Consider the following 6,841-nt stretch of genomic DNA (forward strand, 5'->3'; position numbering starts at 1 on the left):
CTGTTTCCAGAAGATTGCCAGGGCTCACTCTGTATTGTGCTGGGCTTTGTTTGCCTTATTTATAAGTTGCTTTATTATTTTTAAATATTTCCCCATTTTTAGTATTTGTATAAATTACTAAAAGTAGCAAAGATACTAATGCTCCTTCCTCCTCCTCCTATTTTCCCTATGACAATCCTGTGGGGTGAGTTGGGCTAAGAGAGAATGACTGGTCCAGTCACCCAGCTGACTTTCTTACCTAAAATGGGACTAGAATTCATAGCCTGGTTTCTGGTGCCTTAATCACTAATTCAAATGGGCTATTTTGTATTTTTATTATATTTCTTTTGTCTCATGAACCACCAAGTCTTGTGATGTTGGCAGTATACAGATTTAATAAATACATACATTTCTGAAAAGAAACATTGTTTCCATTTAGGATTCTACCTAAGGCTAGGAAAATTATATTGGATAATTATGAGGATGCTAAGCTGGTCAATTAGTTTGCCAAAATTATATTTTATCATTGCCCAAAAATTGATAACCATTGTTTAATAGGTAGTCAACTTAAAATCAGAATTGGGACCAGAATTTATTTGTGCTTTTAGGCCATTCACTGGTACTTTGTATGTGTGTGTTGTTGTGTGTGTGTGTGTATTTCTAAAATGTAGAAACATTTATCCTTTCCTCAGCCTAATAATAAACACATTGCTGTCCACATGTAAACTCTGATAGAGGACCCAGGATTGAAGATACAGACCACCCATAAGGGTAAAACGAGAAAATTTTAATGTATCAATGCTTGATTATAAGTTGAGTGAAATCATTAGTTTCACTCATGAATTTACAGAAATTTATGATTTGGTAGGGAACACAGCACTGCATATTAGTGGAGTTTGGCTGAAAATACTGAATTTTGAGCAGAACTCAGACTGGTACATAATCTGTATGAAGTACAAAGACCATGAAGAACTTGCGTATTATCTTCAGAAACATAGCAGAAAACCTGGAGATTTTCTTTCAAAGCTTTCATTTGGTGTATGCCACCTTTAATTTTCTCTTTGGTATTCATTATGAACTTTATTGAAGGAATAAGAAACAAATATAATGAAGGAGAAATTCATTATAAGGAGAAAATATGAATGAGCTGCTGAATAATACACAAGGGAATGCCTGGTTTTTTTTAAATAGTTAAATTAGCAATCAAATCACATCATTCCAATGAGCATCAAAACTAAGAACAATAGCAATAGCAATAGCAGATTTTTATGTACCGCTTCATAGGGCTTTCAGCCCTCTTTAAGCGGTTTACAGAGTCAGCATATTGCCCCCAACAACAATCCGGGTCCTCATTTTACCCACCTCGGAAGGATGGAAGGCTGAGTCAACCCTGAGCCGGTGAGATTTGAACCGCTGAACTGCTGATCTAGCAGTCAGCTGAAGTGGCCTGCAGTACTGCACTCTACCCACTGCGCCACCTCTACAGGTAGTCCTTGACTTAAGACCATAATTAAGCCCAAAATTTATGTTTTTCAGTGAGAAATTTGTTAAGTGAGTTTGCCCCAATTTACAACTTTTCTTGCCAGTTAAGTGAATTACTGCAGGTGTTCAGTTAGTAACACGGTTGTTAAGTGAATGTGACTTCCCCATTGACTTAGCTTGTCAGTTCACAAAAGGTGATCATGTGACCCAGGACACCGCATGGTTAACTTTTAAAAAATTGGATCTAGTTTCCTAGAAATGTGGATAATTGTAAAATTAACTATGGGTCTGAAGGGGTGCCATGTTATATTGATGATTAGATATCACTTATATCTATTTGAAATCTCTGGAATATCTTCTAAGTATGAAGTCACCTGCACATAATTTCAGTAGATTTCATAATACTTCTATCTTGTGACAAAGCATACATCCAACCCAGCCATTTTATAGTAGTACTCAAATGTAACTTACTAGCCCAAACAGGTCAACATTTGCATCTAATGATTTTCCATCTCATGAAAAAAATGAAATTTCAAAGCAGATTATTTCAGTTGACAGTGGTTGAACAAAGTCTCTTCATCTTTGCCTGTTTTAGATACCTGCATGCTAGTAGTGAAAGATAACCCCTTACAATATATCTTTACTGGTTTCAAATTAAAACCTCTATCATATGCCTCAACATGTAGAAAAGTAACTGAAGTTTTGTTACTCAAAGAATCTATCCAAGCCATAACTTTTTGGCAGTGAAGAACTGAACCTAGCAGTTCATGTTACTTCAACATTGAAGAACTCCCCGCTCCCCCAAATAACTTCTTAACTCTTAAGAATTCTGTACACACGTGAAATGTAGACCAGAAATACTATTTGGATCTTTTCCCTCAATATATAAACAAACACTACATTTTTACTTGTATCTAATTTTTACAGACTTCTGTGGAAAACAGATTGTTTTAAGTTATATTTATACAAAAACGTTGACAATTCAAGTGTGTTCCAACTTCCAAGAGTCACTGTATATTTGAAATGATTTTATTCATGTCTGTCCAATAGCTTTGAACTGAAGTGAAAACCTCAACACAATCCATTTGTTTTCTATCTCCACTTGCAAATTCTGTACCGGGTTACTTGAGCCTTTTCCAGCCACAGCTATATTACTCATTAACTGCTCCTTGTCACTCCCTTCATACATACTAGAATTTTTAAGCAACTCCTTGGACCTTTGGAAGTGACAAAGTTCACACTATTATCCTGAAAAGAGAACGAAAGTTGGCATTAACTCATTAGCAATTCTAAATCCCTTTGTGAAAATGCCACAATTGGTAACCAAGAAATTTGAATTCTGTGTCAAGAGTTTATCTTTTATTTTTAAACAGGAAATACTATTCCTCACCTATCTGTGCCTTCTATACAAAGACAGTTTACTGTGAAAAATATATAAGAAGATAACAGCAAAAAAGAATTCAAAGCTAAATGGGTTAGATTGAGGAAGATTACAGAACTTTAAGCACTTAATACAGCCTTATTTTCTTAGGATTGTTATGGCTGTACATCAAGAAAGTGAAACAAAACTCAAAGATTGCTATGGACTTGAATTCAAATTGACATATCTATTTCATCTCATTCTGTGAATAGTACACTAATAAGAATCACTTAATTTAGTCCAAATTAAAAATTTAAAAATATGTAAACCTCTTTTCTCTCAAAGTCTCCACCTATCTTTGCTCAACTTTGTTACTCAGCTTTCCCTACCAATTGGAAAAGAAATGTGAAGCTCTGCTGCTTAGCTTCCAGACTCAGATTTGGTAAGAACCCAACCCAAACATAATGAGAAGTTAGTGGATGAAGAGAAAAACCTGTTTTTCTGTTATCGGCCTGTTAGGGAAGAGCAGACAAGCAGCTTTAAGAGAAGTTATGCATAGAAATGCTCAATGGGCTAATTTGGTTTCTACACCTGGTATAATTAAAAAAAAAACTTTGGGAATTCCAGTTTCAATTCAACAGTGCACACAATAAATGTCAAGGAATCTTTCCAAATCTTACACCCCTCAAATATATTGGTTATAAGACAATTATTGACTACACTACTTGGGAATTGAAGAAAATATTAGGCTAGAGGAAAGGAAAACTAAAAAGTATGCTGCATATTGTAGTACTGCAGATTTTAATTTTACTTGTGGCTTCTTGTGTGTTCAAAAGAAACTTACTGTGGAGATTCTCAGACCTCAGGATTGAAGTACCACAATAATATAGCCAAAAAGAACCAGTGTTTTATAAAACTACCCTGCAATAGGTAAAAATGTACAAATAAAAAGAATGTCATATTATTAGAAAGTCTCAGAAATGGCCTCTTCTATAGGGCCAAGTTGCAATTTCTATCCCAGGCCTATCAAACTGGCAGCCCTGTGGGCCAGATGTGCAGGCCACACCCACCCCGGTTTCCCAAAAGCAAAAAAACATGTCACATGACATGATCGAGTTTCACACCCTTGATTCTAGATTATTTGAAGGCAATGTTGATCTGGTGGGTTGTATAAGATAGTCATATTCCTATTTATTCCCTTTGTTCGTATATCTGAAGCCTGTCCAAATCTGGGGCTCAACAGTAACACATTATCTAGTACAAAAGTTCCAGTTATCCAGCAACTGAAGGAGATGGATTATGCAAAGAACTTCATTAGCTGTTAAATTCATTTATGGAGCTGGCTAAAACAACTGCTTCACATTTATTTATTTATTTATTTATTTATTTATTTATTTATTTATTTATTTATTTATTTATTTATTTATTTATTATTTATTTATTTATTTATTTATTTATTTATTTATTTGTCTTGTATGCCGCCCACTCCCGGAGGACTCCGGGTGGCTCACAAAAGACAAGGGAAAGGGGGGAACGAGACAAAGACAACATATTAAAAACAAAAACCAACATTCACAATTTCTGTGGAGGTAGATGCTTCTCAGCTCCCCCCAGCCTGCTGGAGCAGCCAGGACTTGGTGGCTTTGCGGAAGGCCTGGAGGGTAGTAAGGGTCCGGATCTCAACAGGGAGCTCGTTCCAGAGGGCTGGAGCTGCAACAGAGAAGGCTCTCCCCCGGGGAGTCGCCAGCCGACATTGGCTGGCAGATGGAATCCGGAGGAGACCTAACCTGTGCGATCTAATTGGTCTGAGAGAGGTAATCGGCAGGAGGCGGTCTCTCAGGTACCCAGGTCCGATGCCATGTAGGGCTTTATAGGTAGCGACCAGCACCTTGAAGCGGATTCGGAGACTAATAGGTAGCCTGTGCAGCTCGCGGAGGATAGGTGTAACGTGGTTGTACCTTGGTGCACCCACGATCGCTCGTGCGGCTGCATTCTGGACTAATTGGAGTCTTCGAACACTCTTCAAGGGCAGCCCCATGTAGAGCGCATTACAATAACCCAGTCTTGAGGTCACAAGGGCGTGAGTGACTGTCTGAAGGGCCTCCCGATCCAGGTAGGGTCGCAATTGGTGCACCAGGCGAACCTGGGCAAAGGTCCCCCTGGTCACAGCCGACAGATGGTGTTCTAGAGTCAGCTGTGGGTCCAGGAGGACTCCCAAATTGCGAACCCTCTCTGAGGGGCGTATAATTTCATCCCCCAGCCTGAGAGATGGAACAGTTGGACAATCTTTGGGAGGGAACATCAGAAGCCACTCGGTCTTGTCTGGATTGAGTGCCAACTTGTTTGCTCCCATCCAGACTCTAACAGCCTCCAGGCACTGGCACATCACTTCTACTGCTTCGCTGAGTTGGCACGGGGCAGACAGATACAGCTGCGTATCGTCTGCATATTGGTGATACTTAATCCCGTGCCGGCGTATGATCTCACCCAGCGGCTTCATGTAGATGTTAAATAGGAGGGGGGACAGGACCGAACCCTGCGGCACCCCATACTTGAGGGGCCTTGGGGTCGATCTCTGCCCTCCGACCAAAACCGACTGCGACCTGTTCGAGAAGTAGGAGAACCACCGCAAAACGGTGCCTCCCACCCCCACCTCTCGCAACCGTCGCAGGATACCATGGTCGATGGTACATTAAAGTGTCCAATTCTTTTCTATTATTCACACATGTAGTATTTATTGTTTCTGCTGTTAAATGTAATTTAATTATATAGAAACAGCATGCATCATAGTGAAATCCTGTCATCAACCCACACATGCAGAGAGCTGCATTCTCGAAGGACAGTGAAATGTAGTAAAAAAACCAGCAGCCACACGCTATCAGAGCAGGTTGACAAGTGCCGGGTGGTGGGCATGGAAAACTTGGCAAAGAGTGGAGGGGAGAGGAAGCATCCTGGCAAGGAGTAGATTTATAGGCCCCAAACCCTGGCACTTGGTCAAAAGAAGGAGAGCAAAGAAAATGGTGTGAAGAATAATGAAATATTGAATAATGACTAAATTGGGAGTAAATGTACCGAACAGGAGTGCATTTACTAAAGACTGAGGATTTTTTATTTCTACATTCAGGCACTAGATGGCACCATGAATTTCCAGACATTTATATATTTTCTGGGTAACCAAGGTGATTATCACAAGGAACTTTCTCAAAGCAATCCAGGATCCGAATTGCTCTGAAATGACATGCCACGTTTGAACTTTTGGCTTATCATTTGTTTCAATCAATTAAACAGTACTTCTATAAACATCTGCTGTTGTCATTAGAGATATAGTTGCATACCATAGCTTTACGTCTTTATGTTTGCGATAGATGGATGGGGCTGCTGAATTTAAGCCTCCACCATAATCCTGAAATTATGCTAGGTATAACATGCTTCAATTCTGTATTTCTCTTACTGGAAAAATGCAATAAAATATTGTGGAATGAATATTGTAATATGAAACCATATTCTATTCATACTATAAAATCCAAGCCTTGCAAGCAGTCACTTCAAAACAAAGTGATGTGCAATTCCATATACATAGCCAAAAAAGAGGTAGGTAGAGACCTTCATTAGCTGAGAATATTGTCTTTCCGTGGTGGTGGTGGTGGTGATAGTAGTAGTAGTAGTAATAGTAAATAATAAATCAATTTTTTTCTTGCTTCAGTGTTTTTTTATTTATTCCTAATGCCATCAAGTGGCAAACAGCAACACTGCTATTTGTTCTCATGCATCAAGGTAAAATATCTCCCATAGAAACAGCATCTCTGAAAACCTGCTGAGTATCCAAGTAGAACTGTCATCACTTTGCCTGAGCTTTTACAAACAGCTAAGGCAAAACAGGTTCTGAGTAAATTATCAAGTTGTGTGATGCTGTTCTGTCCTTTGCTGTTATCTCCCTTCCCCCACCCCGCACAAATCCTAATGATGAACTATTGTTTCTAGCAGACAACACATTTTCTTTAACATTTTCAAATCTGTTTT

This window comes from Thamnophis sirtalis, unplaced genomic scaffold (assembly GCF_051295495.1).
Source record: "Thamnophis sirtalis isolate CommonGarterSnake01/CBP01778 unplaced genomic scaffold, rThaSir2_p1.2 scaffold_11, whole genome shotgun sequence".
Lineage (NCBI taxonomy): Eukaryota > Metazoa > Chordata > Lepidosauria > Squamata > Natricidae > Thamnophis > Thamnophis sirtalis.